This window comes from Acomys minous, assembly GCF_964271855.1.
Source record: "Acomys minous genome assembly, chromosome: 17".
Lineage (NCBI taxonomy): Eukaryota > Metazoa > Chordata > Mammalia > Rodentia > Muridae > Acomys > Acomys minous.
The window spans coordinates 57170952-57184307 of record NC_140500.1 but is presented as its reverse complement, the minus strand read 5'-3'; the positions used below and the strand labels follow the sequence as shown (position 1 = coordinate 57184307).

The 13356-nt window shown below is 49.3% G+C and overlaps 1 long non-coding RNA gene across 1 annotated transcript; it reads left to right on the top strand.

The window, feature by feature from the left end:
- Positions 1–357: 357 nt before the first annotated feature.
- On the top strand, positions 358–2423 carry LOC311587956. Its single transcript, XR_014776027.1, has 3 exons — positions 358–553; positions 1012–1197; positions 2402–2423. It is a non-coding gene; the product is annotated as an uncharacterized lncRNA (long non-coding RNA).
- The last annotated feature ends 10933 nt before the right edge of the window (positions 2424–13356 follow it).

The following is a 13356-nucleotide window of genomic DNA, read 5'->3' as shown; positions in this document are numbered from 1 at the left end:
TGTGTCCCACCAGGCCTGGAGTATACAGGTGATGATGACAATGCAATATCACCACCATCACCATCGTCATCATCATTTGCTTATTTGTTTTCTGTGTAGCTCTGGCTGTCCTGGAACTCACTCTGTAGACCAGGCTGGCCTTGAACTTATATATATATAATTTTTACACTTCCCATATCCTTGGGGAGAAAGCAGAGGCTCACCTGCCCCGGCCCACCAGGGTTCGACTAACGCCTGGGAGGAGAATTTTCCTGTATAGGAACAGAACACAAGACAGGAAGAAGGGGGCAAGTCTGGATTCTGATCAAACCCCGTTTATTGAGAAATTTCACAGAGCTTTTATAAGGCAGGGGGCAGGGAAGCATATTGCTATGGCAACCCAGCTGTAGGCTATCTCAAGATTCGAGGAATTCCAAGCAGGTCACAACCTTCTGCCACACTGAATATTTTGCTATCTTTATCTAATCTAACTGTTAAACTACAACAGGGTGGCTCCATCTAAATCTTACCTTTAGTCTAACTGCTGAACCACGACAGGGTCAGCTGGTGTCTGGTAAGTGGCAGAATGCTGGAGAAATAGGAACCTAGGCTCTGACAAGATGGCTGAACATTGGCTGTATAGACCGTCCCCTACACTCACCCTGAGCAAGGGGACAAGGGTAATGTCTGGTGTTAGTGTGTGAGGGGAGTAGGAGGCAGTCCCTCGCCTGACCGGAAGGCTGGAGACATGGCCTGAGTGAGTGGATAGCCTGGCTTCAGGCCAACAAAGTGAAGCCCAGCAGGACACTGTCTTTCTGTACACTGAGGTGAAACCGACTTCTACCCAAAATTTCTGCAAGGGATTTGGGAATCTAAGAAGTTGAAGCTTTGTTAGGAGAACCTAATCCTTGTGACCTATTTCTTCAGAGGAGAAGCAGCCACAGAAAAAAGAAAGTAGACTTTGACAGTTTGACAGGATATCCTTGCTAACCACAAAGTTACAGAATTATCACTCGGCTGCCGTCCTTTCAGGACCTTTTGAAGGTGGGGATCCCTTTGTCCAGTCCTTTGACTGAGCTTTTGATGGTACTGACCTGTGATCTCAGCACTTGGGAGGCAGAGGCAGGAGGATTGCTGAGAGTTCCTGGCCAGCTGGAGTTCCATGAGTTCCAGGCTAGTGCTGCAAAGGGAGGATCCTCTGAATAAACAGAGCGCCAGGTATGGAGTCTCAAGTCTGGAGTCCCAGCACTAGGGAGGTTGGGACAGCATGAGTGCTGCTGGCTACAGCACAGAGAGATCCTATGGAGCAGGAGGAGGAGGAGGAAGAGGAGAAAGGGGAGGGGGAGGGAGAGGAGGAGGGGGGGGAGGGGAGGAGGGGGAGGAGGAATCATTCATGACCTTCCAGCCTATGCTGTTATTTTAGCACTTTGGAAAATGAAGCAGGGGGCGGGGGGGCGGTGTCAGGAGTTCCAGGCCATGTTTAGAGATATCACACGTGGGAGGCTAGCCTGAGCTACAAGAGACCCTTCCTCAAAAACAAAATAACGGGCAGGTTAGATGGCTGGCCAGGTAAAGGTAATTCTGGTACAAGCCTGAGGATCGGAGTTCGAATCCCTTGTACCTATATAAAATGTCAGACGTAGTACTGGGTCTCTGTCATCCCAGTGCTCTTCCTTGAGACGGGAACGGAGACAAGAAGGTCCCCCAGGAGCTCGCAGGCCAGTTAGCAAGGACTACAAGGCACAGTGCTCAACACAAGACAGACTTGGTCTTAACAAGGTGGAGAACTTAACTCCAAAAAGTTGTCTTCTGACCCTCCCATGTATGCTGGCGCCCACACAGCACACACACACTGCAAAATGGATTTTCACGGAAGGTGCCCAGGCGTCTCTACATAGATGTTTTCTCCGTTTTGGATTCATTTCCCACATTTTCCTTGTTGTTTTTGTTTGCTTTGGAGACAGGGTCTCTCTATATGGTCCCTCCTTGTTTCCCACATCCTTAACCACACTAGAGACTTTTCTTTGCTAGGTTGGTAGCTTAAAACCAAACAACCAATCATAGGGCGGCATATGACTTTTCACTTGACTAGTGGAGGGGGAAGCAGAGATTGCGGATGTCTCAGCAGTTTGTGCTGTGCATTCCACAAATGGCCTATTTCAATGAAAATATTTGACTTCTTTTCATTTGTGTGTGCACTTCTGAGTGCCACATTGTGAGTGTGGAGGTCAGGTGACAGTCTGTAGCAGCACGTGGTTTCCAGGAATCCAGCTGGGGTCACCAGGCCTGTGACAAACATCTTTACTCTCCAAGCCATTGTTGGTTCCTATGCCACTATTACTATGTTTTAAAATTTTTTTTTGTTTGTGTTTTTAATTTTTTATATTGTGCTTTTGTCTTATGCAAATGCTGCCCCTTCTAGAGGCATGACGGGAAGAGAAGGCATGAGAAGAGGTTCCAAATGGCTTCTTTAGGTGGTGACAAGAGGGTGCTTGCTCATAGGCTGGCAAAGGAACAACAGTGGAACAGGTTAAGCATCTAGGAGAGTCACAGAGGAACCCTGTAGTCTGGGGACAGAAGGGCAGGCTGCCAGCTCCTCCTGAAGTGATCCAGAGCACACAGGAAGGACGATTCCCCAACCTTGTGAATGCTGAGCCCCATCCTGGCCCCACAGTGGATGCCTGTGCCTCCAGAATCTCAGCGGGGCGGGACCCAGAAGCTTTCAAAGCTGCCCATGTGTTTCTCCCGTGCAGGTAATGGTGAACGGCTAGTGGGTGCAGGGGTTCGTGCCTGTCTTCTCAGCACGTAGGGAGGTGGGGACAGGAGGGTCCGGGCTTCAAGGTCACTCTCTGCCCATATAATAAGTTGAAGGCCAGCCTGGGACAAAAGATCCTGACTCCGAACACAAAAAACAAACAAGAAAAAAAAAAAAAAACTGAGCTGGAGGCTGGTGAGATGGCTTAGTGGGCAAAGAACTCAGGTCACAGAGCCCAGTGACCTGACTTCTATTCCTGGAGCCCATGTGGTAGAAGGAGAAATCCGACTCCTGCAAGTTGTCCTCTGACCTCCGTGTGTGTGCGCATGCACCCATATACACAATAAATAAATATACTTTAACCCCAGCACTCGAGAGGCAGAGGCAGACAGGTCTGATGTGAGTTCGAGGACAGCCTGGTCTACAAAGCAAGTCCAGGACAGCCAAGATAGCATAGAGAAACCTTGTCTCGAAAAACAAACAAACAAAAGCCCAAACCCTGCCTTAATACAGGGTAGGGGGTTAGGGGGCAGGCGAGGGTGGGGGGTTTGGGGAGCAGGGTGGAGGTGAGGGCGTGGTGGCACAGCGGATGGACGCAGACACAACACTGGGTGTCCCACCCTGGGAGAAGTGACAACGAGAAACTCTGTTGCTGTGGCTGGAGCAGTGGGTTCCAGGGAGGGGTGTGGGCTTTTCCCTCAGCCCCCCCCCCCCCAGTAGGCTGAAATCCTGCCTTGGTCAGCCCACAGCCGCGTCTGAGTTCCTAAGCTCCACCACAGGCCTCTCTGGCAGAGACAACAGAGCTTCAGGGCTATGATGGAATCACGGTCAGCACTACCTTCTCCCCTCAAACAGCAATCCTGGGAACCTAGGACTCTGAGACCTGGTTCACTGAGTGCACACGTGTGAGTGTGTTTGCACTCGTGCATGCTGACTTTTTCTTTTTTGGTTTTTTGAGACAGGGTTTCTGTGTGTAGCCTTGGCTGTCCTGGACACACTTTGTAGACCAGGCTGGCCTCGAACTCACAGGGATCCACCTGCATCTGCCTCCCGAGTGCTGGGATTAAAGGTGTGCGCTACCACTGTCTGGCGCTGATTTTTTTTTATGGAACAGAATTTCTGAGGTTAAAGAGAGCCCTGGGCCCCTGAGATGCTTTCCACAATGTGAAGACGAAACTATTTTCACAAGAATGCTAGGGTTGGGCCTTGCATGTTGTTTGAGGCCTTTGCCCTGTGAGTATGTGGTATGTAAATTTCTGTGTGTGTCTGTGTATATGGAGTGTGTGTGTATGTGTGTGTGTGGCCAGCATTTGCTACTTTGTGGGTTCCTTTTTTCTTCCACCCTTCTCCATTCCTTTTTTTTTTTTCACGTTTTCAGGGGAAAGGAAAGGGGATGATCTTGTCGTTGGACTGCTTCCTGCTGATGAGGGGTGTCAAGTTCTTGGAGCAAGTTTGATCTCTGCCCTCAGAGGAATCTAATCTTTTCTTCTTGTTTCTTTGGACACAACTACTCAGCAGTCCACACCAACTCTATGCAACCAACAGCCCAACCAGCCTGCCCTAGCATTTTTATAGCCTCTGAAAAGTTCCCAGAATTCCAAATGTTACACTATCACAGAAACTATCTGCAGCTGGCAAAACCACGCCTCTGCTAGAGCACGAGGCAAATCATAGCAGCTGTGAAGCAGCTCCCTACCCCCACACCTGGGAATCATAAAGACATATCCCAATAAGATTTCTGCGATTTTTTTCCCCTGTGGCTTTTTTGTGGGGGGGGGGCAGAGGGTGGTTCTTGGTTTTTTTTGAGACAGGGTTTCTCTGTGTAGCCTTGGCTGTCCTGGACTCAATTTGTAGACCATGCTAGCCCGGATCTCAGAGATCCATCTGCCTCTGCCTCCCAGAGTGCTGAGATTAAAGGCGTGCGCCACCATGCCCTGCTTTTATTTTCTATGTTAAAAAAAAAAATCAGAATTACAAAATTCTTACAATGTGAGTGAGTGTGTGTGTGTGTGCATGTGTGTTGTAAGTCTGTGTGTGGTGGGATGTGTGTAATGTGTTAGTGTGTGTGTGTGTGTGTGTGTGTGTGTGTGTGTGTGTGTACAATTCTAGATGTGCTGTCTATTGGAATGAAAAGAAAAGCAGCCCTCAGTGTGGATCTGAGCCTTAGCATGGGACAAGAAGACTCAGGCTATTGAGCTGGAGGGCCCTCCAGCCCCTCCCCCAAAGGTGGGGCCAGGTGGGGAGAGTTAGAGATGTGCAGATTGCTACTCGCTTCCCACCCTGCCCTAGGGCCAGCCTCCGTTTGGAACCAAATGCTTTTATAAAAGCAAAAGAGAAAATGTAATTTGTCTTTACTGGCACAACTGAAGGAAGGGAAAAAAGAAAGCCTGGCATGGTGGTACTGGACTGTGGCAGGATGGACAGGATTCCTGAGTTCCAGAATTCAAGAGTGGCCTTTGCTACATAGGGAGTTCACTTTTGTGTGTGTGTGTGTGGGGAGTTCACTTTTTAATTTTTTTATTTTTATTTTTTGGTTTTTCGAGACAGGGTTACTCTGTATAGCCTTGACTGTCATGGACTCGCTTTGTAGACCAGGCTGGCCTCGAACTCACAGCGATCCACCTGCCTCTGCCTCCCAACTGCTGAGATTAAAGGCGTGTGCCACCATGCCCGGCTTACATGGGGAGTTCAAATCCAGTCTTGAACTAAAATAAACAGAACAACAACAACAACAAAACAGATTTTCCAAGTAAGTAAGTAAGCAAGCTTGGGAAGACATGGGGATTAGAGTACACACTAAGCACAGTGACTTTAAGTATATTTTAGGGTAGAGGCAGGCGGATTTCTGTGAGTTCGAGGCCAGCCTGGTGTACAAAGTGAGTCCAGGACAGCCAAGACTACACAGAGAAACCCTGTCTCGAAAACAAACAAACAAAAAACCATTTTCGGCTGTGTGTAGTGTGTGTGTGCTCAGGTACCCTTGGAGACCAAGAGAGGGCACTGGATCCCCAGGAGCTGCAGTTACAGGCCTTGTTGTGAGCTTCCTGGCCTGGCTCCTAGGAACTGAATGCAGATCCTCTTTTGGTCAACGAGTAAGCCCTCTTAACCACCAAGCCATTTCCCCAGCCTTATATGTGATCTTTTCAAATATAGTTATAAAATGTCCATTACACAGTTATACTTTCTTTTTTCAGCTTATAGGAACTATGGAGTGCTTTGTGGATCCTCGTGAGCTCTCTGTGGCTGGAGCTGCAGCATGCGTGTTGCCAGGGCTAGCACACAATTATGTTTTTTCTATGTATGTCTGGGTGTGTCCACAGGTGGTGGGAGGTGGGGGTGGGGCTTTTTTATTTGACCTCAGGCAGGGATGAGATTGGAGTGAGCCAAAGCTCACGTGTGGCTCTGAGGAGGGGGACCTGACCAGGAGGCACACAACCACCTAGAAGAGCACTTTAAAAACAAAAAACTTGGGCTGGAGAGATGGCTCAGAGGTTAAGAGCACTGATTGCTCTCCCAGAAGTCCTGAGTTCAATTCCCAGCAACCACATGGTGGCTCACAACCATCTATAATGTGACCTAATGCCCTCTTCTGTCATGTAGGTGTGCGTGCAGGCATGTATACATAATAAATAAATAATTAAAAAAAAAAAAACGTGCCAGGTGGTGGTGGCACATGCCTTTAATCCCAGCACTCGGGAGCACTCGGGAGGCAGAGGCAATCGGATCGCTGTTGAGTTCAAGGCCAGTGGTCTACAAAGGGAGCCCTGACCTCCATGTGCACGTCATGCACATACTCTCCCCCACATAAACAAAAATGTAATCAGTTTCTTACTTTCCTCAGGGAGGCCTGAAGGCACAGCAGCCTTTTGTAGTCATAATAGTTGTAGGTTTTACAAAGTCTACCACTGGCCAGGCACTCTATGTTGAATTAGTAACTTGTCATAGATCATAGGCCCAGACTGGTCTACAAAGGGAGTCCAGGAAGCTAGGGCTAACACAGAGAAACCCTGTCTCAAAAAACAAAAGCAAAAAAAAACAAAAAAAAAACAAAAAGAAAGACCTTCGTGATCTTGACCTAGGCAATATTTTTTTTTTAGATACGGTGAGAACAAGATAAATCAAACTCAAATTTTTAGGCTGGACATAGTTGGAAACACTTGTAAATCTAACACTTGGAGCTGGGCATGGTGGCGCACGCCTTTAATCCCACCCAGCACTTGGGAGGCAGAGGTGGGTGGATCACTGTGAGTTCAAGGCCAGCCTGGTCTACAGAGTGAGTCCAGGACAGCCACGGCTAACATAGAGAGACAATGTCTCGAAAAACCAAGAAAGAAAGAAAGAAAGAAAAAGAAAGAAAGAAAGAAAGAAAGAAAGAAAGAAAAAGAAAGAAAGAAAGAAAGAGAAAGAAAGAAATCTAGCACTTGGGAGGTGGAGGCAGAGGGATCAGGGGGTCAAGGCTAGCCTCTGCTACTAGTGAGTCCAAGGCTGGTTTGAGCCCCACCCCAACACTCAGCAGAGTGAAGAGGAGGATTGTGAGTTCGAGGTCAGCCTGGGTAAAGGGATAAATACACACAGTAATGGCCACAAGATCTGTATGTTGCATAAGCAGACTGAATCTGGACCTGATTCTACCATAAAAAGGCAAGAAAGCCTGATTCCTTTTTTTGTTTAGTTTTGTTTGTTTGTTTGTTTTTTCCGAGATAGGATTTCTCTGTGTAGTCTTGGCTGTCCTAGACTCAGTTTGTAAACCAGGCTGACTTTGAACTCACAGCGATCTGCCTGCGTCTGCCTCCCAGAGTGCTGGGACTAAAGGTGTGCGCCACCATGCCTGACTGAAGACCTGATTCTTCCACAAGGTGGATAAGCCTTGAAATTATACATTACCTGATAGGGCTCAGGCAACAAAGTATGCTGACTGCAATAGCGCAGGGGAGGAATGTCCACTGAACAAATACCTAGACACAGGAAGTAGACATGTGCTTGCCAGAGACTGAAGGCAGCGGGCTGGGGGTGAGGGAAGCCGGGGAGAGGAAGGGGAGCAAGTGGGGGAGAATGGGAGCTTGGATGAAGTTTTCCTTGGGGGAGATGTGAATCAGTTTACTTCTCCCAAGGCCCTAAGGTTTGGTTTTGTACCAAAGTTTAATTCCACCAACGTTTACCCTCGGGGAACAGATGCGTTTGTTGGCTTTACTTACAGAGTGTGGGTAAGGGGTTACAGGCAGGAGCCGAGTGACCCTAGACCAGCCACACTGAGAGGTCTGCAGCCAGCATGGATGATGGCTTCCGGCAGCTGATAGGGACACGCCCTTTCGCTTGGCTCTCTCTCTCTCTAGCACCTTCTCAGGCCTGGAGTCAACCTGCAATTAGGGCGGAATTGCACACAAATGGCTGTCTCCAGGTGAGAGGGTGTGATGACCCTTCCCTGCTCCCTCCTCAACTGAGGGCGCATCAAGGGCAACAGCCCCAGCTGTGATGACCTTTCCTAAGCACACATAGTTGGTCTTGTGAAGATTTACGTTTTGTTCCGTTTGGAGGACAGTGCTATGCAATGGGAGTAAGAGGGAACAGGTACGGAAGGACAGAGGGAAATGGATGCAGAGAAAAGGAGAGCGGAGGGGGATGGGAGGGCAGGGGTGGGGGCAGGGAGGCTACCGTGCAGGTGAGAATGTCTGGTGTAAGCCAGTGGGGAGGGGTGTTTGCTGTTTTTTCTTAGACAGGGTTTCTCTGTGTAGCCTTGGCTGCCCTGAACTCACTTTGTAGACCAGGCTTGGCCTTGTTTATTTCTTTTTCTTTCTTTCTTTCTCCCCCCCCCCCCAGACAGCGTTTCTCTGTGTAGCCCTGTCTTGGACTCACTTTGTAGACCAGGCTGGCCTCGAACTCACAGCGATCTGCCTGCCTCTGCCTCCCTGAGTGCTGGGATTAAAGGCGCGCGCCACCATGTCCAGCTCACTTTGTTTATGATTGTTGTTGTTATCATTATTATTTGGTTTTTCTTTTCTTTTCTATTTTTTTAATTTTAATTTTTTTTTTTTTTTGGCTTTTTCGAGACAAGGTCTCTCTGTGTAGCCTTGGCTGTCCTGGACTCACTTTGTAGATCAGGCTGGCCTCGAACTCACAGAGATTCACCCACCTCTGCCCCCCAAGTGCTGAGATTAAAGGCATGTGACACCACATCTGGCTATTATTTGGTTTTTCAAGATAGGGTTTCTCTGTGTAGCCTTGGCTGTCCTGGAACTCAAGGCCAGCCTGGTCTACAAATCAAGTCCAGGACAGCCAGCGTTCTTGTTAGACAGAGAAACCTTGTCTTGAAAAAGAAAAAAAAAAGTTACTAAGAATAGCCAGACATGGTAGTTTTCACTTGTTTTTGTTTTTTGAGACAGGGTTTCTCTGTGTAGCCTTGGCTGTCCTGGATTCACTTTGTAGACCAGGCTGGCCTCGAACTCACAGCGATCCACCTGCCTCTGCCTCCCAAATCCTGGGATTAAAGTGATTAAAGGAAGCCGGGCGTGGTGGCGCACGCCTTTAATCCCAGCACTCGGGAGGCAGAGGCAGGCGGATCGCTGTGAGTTCGAGGCCAGCCTGGTCTACAAAGTGAGTCCAGGACAGCCAAGGCTACACAGAGAAACCCTGTCTCGGGGGAAAAAAAAAACAAAATCAAGGTCATCTTTAGGTTGCCTGGGGTACAGTAGACCACTTCTCTAAAAATGAAGCAGGGGCTGGAGAGATGGCTCAGTGGTTAAGGGCACTGACTGCCCTTCCAGAAGACCTGGGTTCAAATCCCAGCAATCACACGGCAGCTCACAACTGTCTATAACTCTAAGATCTGTCACTCTCACATAGACGTACATGCAGGCAAAACACCAATGCACATAAAATAAAGATAAATAAAATAAAAAAAATATCTAGCTGTGCACAGTGGGGCATACTAGTGATCCCACCATTCTGGAGGTAGAGGCAGGTGGATCGCTGTGAGTTCCAGGCTACCCTGGTTTACAAAGGGAGGCCAGGACAGCCAAGGCTACACAGAGAAACCCTGTCTGGAAAAAGAATGAAAGAAAGAAAAGATAAAAAAAAGAAAGAAAGACCCAAACATCAAGCTGAAGCTGCCTAGTGCCAGCTCTGTCACTCCCACTCGTCTCCCTGGCGTTGACAGAGGCTTGTGTGTCAGAAGTCGGCCCTGTGTCAGCAGGCAGAGCGGAGAGAGGGGGCACAGAGGCGGCATTCTATTCCTAAGGCAGCCAGAGAATGGTGGGTATTATCTCCTCTTGTCTTCCCACTTGGAAGGCTGAGCCCTGGGAGGCAGGAGCAGATTGTCCAAGGTCACTGTGCGTAGAGGCCAGAGCCAAGGCTGGGGCTTGGGATCCCTCAGCAGAGCCAGGATCCTCAGCGGAGTGCAGAGTCCCTGGTGGAGCCAGGAGTCCATGCAGATGTGGAAGCTTAGAGTCAGGGTCCTAGACGGCCAGGCAGGGGTAGATGATGCACCCGGCCGGCCATGACCATGTCCTTGTGCAAGGATGCCCAGAAGAGTAACGGGGAACTGCAGGGAGGGCTGAAGGGACCTGCAGTGATTAGGAGGGGGTAAGGGTAGGGGGAAGCAATCCTTCCCCCCCCCCCGACCCCACCCCCGGAGACAGGGTTTCCCTGTGTAGCCTTGGCTGTCCTGGCCTCGCCTTGTAGACCAGGCTGGCCTCAAATTCACGTTGATCCGCCTGCCTCTGCCTCCCGAGTGCTGGGATTAAAGGTGTGAGTCACCACACCTGGCTTTTAAAAAGATTTTTTCAAGACATGGTTTCTCTGTGTAACAGCCCTGGCTGTCCTAAACTTGCTTTGTAGACCAGGCTGGCCTGGAACTCACAGTGATCCACCTGCCTCTGCCTCCTGAGTGCTGGGATTAAAGGTTTATGCCACCACGCCGGGCAGAAGTTACTTTTTTTAGGAAGTCCCCTTAGTGGTCAGGCAGAGCAAGTTGAGGTTTCAGCGTGCAAAGCTTCTCTCTCTGTGACAACGGGTTCCTGTCTGCCTGCTTGTCTTCCTGGCACGAGACGCAAGCACAGAGAACATACCAGACACTGTGCAGTGTGCCACTCCAGGGAGCCAAGAAAGCTGGGGTGAGCTTGCTTCAACTCAGAGGCCTGAAGCTGTCAGCACACAGAGCTGGCTCTGGGGCGGAGGGTGTCTCAGAGTCAGTGACTGTTGGAGGCGTGATATGGGGGTGGTGCCTCACTGTCCACGCTGGGGCTGGCAAAAGTTACCCCATGTGGCAGGAGTAGTCTGGGGTGAACGTGAAGAGGGCCAAGTGAGAGAGGGGACTGTGGTCTGGAGGGCGGTGGACCTTCCGTGCCTGTCTTAGTTAGGGCTTCTATTGTTGTAACTAAGCACCAGGACCAAAAGCAGGTTGGGGAGGAAAGGGTTTAACTGGCCTATGCTTCCGGATCATAGTCCATCATTGGTGGAAGCCAGGACAGGAAGTCAAGCAGGGCAGGAACCTGGAGGCAGGAGCTGATGCAGAGGCCATGGAAGGGTGCTGCTTCCTGGCTTGCTCCTCATGGCTTGCTCAGCCTGCCTTCCCATAGAACCCAGGACCATCAGCCCAGAGAGGGCACCACCCACAATGGGCTGGGCCCTCCCCCATTGATCAGTAATTGAGAAAAATGCCTTACTGCTGGATCTCATGGAGACATTTCCTCAAAGGAGGCTCTGTTCTCTCTGGGTCAAGTTGACACACAAAACCAACCACTACGAAACCCATGGTACAACTCCTATGGCCCATGACACAACAGGTATCACAACAGGTCTGTCACCCTGTCCGGCTGTGGCCTAACAGCTGATGGCTGTACTAAGAAACAGTGCAGGCTGGAGCGATGGCTCAGATGGCTCAGTGGTGAAGAACACATACTGTTCTTTTTTTTTGTTTTTCTTCCCTATATACTGTTCTTGCAGAGGACCTGAGTTCAATTCCCAGCACCCACATCAGATAACTCCAGTTCCAGGTGATCTGATACACTCCTATAACCTACACACACACTAATTGAGATTAAAAAAAAAAAAAGGAAAATGAGGGCGGGAGAGATGGTTCAGCGGTTAAGAGCACTGCCTGCTCTTCCAGAGGTCCTGAGTTCAATTCTCAGCAACCACATGGTGACTCACAACCATCTATAATGTGATCTGATGCCCTCTTCTGGCCTGCAGGTATATATACAGGCAAAGCACTGTATATATAATAATGAATAAATAAATCTTAAAAAAAAAAAAAAAAGGAAAATAAGCTGCGTAGCGGTGGCGCACGCCTTTAATCCCAGCACTAGGAAGGTAGAGGCAGGCAGATTGCTGTGAGTTCAAGGCCAGCCTGGTCTACAAAGGGAGTTTAGGACAGCCAAGGCTACACAGAGAAACCCTGTCTCAAAAAAATAAATAAATAAAATAAAAAACCTCAGGTGAAGCCAGGCATCGTGGCACATGCCTTTAATCTCAGCACTCGGGAGGCAGAGGCAGGTGGATCACTGTGAGTTCGAGGCCAGCCTGGTCTACAAAGTGAGTCCAGGACAGCCAAGACTACACAGAGAAACCCTGTCTCAAAACACACACACACACACACACATACACACACACACACACACACACACACAAAACCACCTCAGGTGGCACATGTCTGTTTGTTTTTTGAGACAGAGTTTCTCTCTGTAGCCCTAGTGGTCCTAAACTCGCTTTGTAGACCAGGCTGGACTTGAACTCACAGAGATCCCCTGCCTCTACCTCTACCTCCCTGAGATCTGGGATTAAATGTGTGGTTTTTCTTTTGAGCCTAGATCTAGCTATGCAGACCAGGCTGGCCTTGAACTCAGAGATCTGCCTGCTTCTGCTTCCCCAGCACTGGGGATTAAATGGTAAACCACTAAACCCACCAGAAACAAAGTAAAAGGAGGGAGGAGAGAGAGAGAGAGAGAGAGAGAGTGTGTGTGTGTGTGTGTGTGTGTGTGTGTGTGTGTGTGTGTACCAGCCAGGTGTGGCCACACATTCCTGCAATTCCAGCACTTGAAGCCGCAGGCCAAGCCCAGCTACACAGTGACACCCTCACCTCTTTCCTGATGCTCTTTCTCTCTTACCTCCTTCCCCCAAGCCTTGTGTCAGCAGCGTCTGGCCATCTGAGCGGGCTGCCTCCGCTGGCTCCCTGGCCTGGCCTGCTTCTCCTGAGGTTCCCCATCAGTCTTCTGAACCTTTGCTCTCCAAGCATGCACATTCCTTTCAAATGTCTGCCCCCGTGTTTCCTTGGTCATGAAAATTACAGCATGTTTGGGGGGGAGGGGCACAGCAGGGACGTGTGGCTAAAAAAAACCCCAAACCTTAAAATTTAGATTTAATCTTTTTTTTTTCTTTTTTTCTTTCAAGACAGGGTTTCTTAGCCGGGCGTGGTGGCGCACGCCTTTAATCCCAGCACTCGGGAGGCAGAGGCAGATGGATCGCTGTAAGTTTGAGGCCAGCCTGGTCTACAAAGTGAGTCCAGGACAGCCAAGGCTACACAGAGAAACCCTGTCTCGGAAAAACCAAAAAAAAAAACCAAAAAAAAAAAAAAAAAAAAAAAGACAGGGTTTCTCTGTTAGCCTTGGCTGTCTTGAACTCACTTT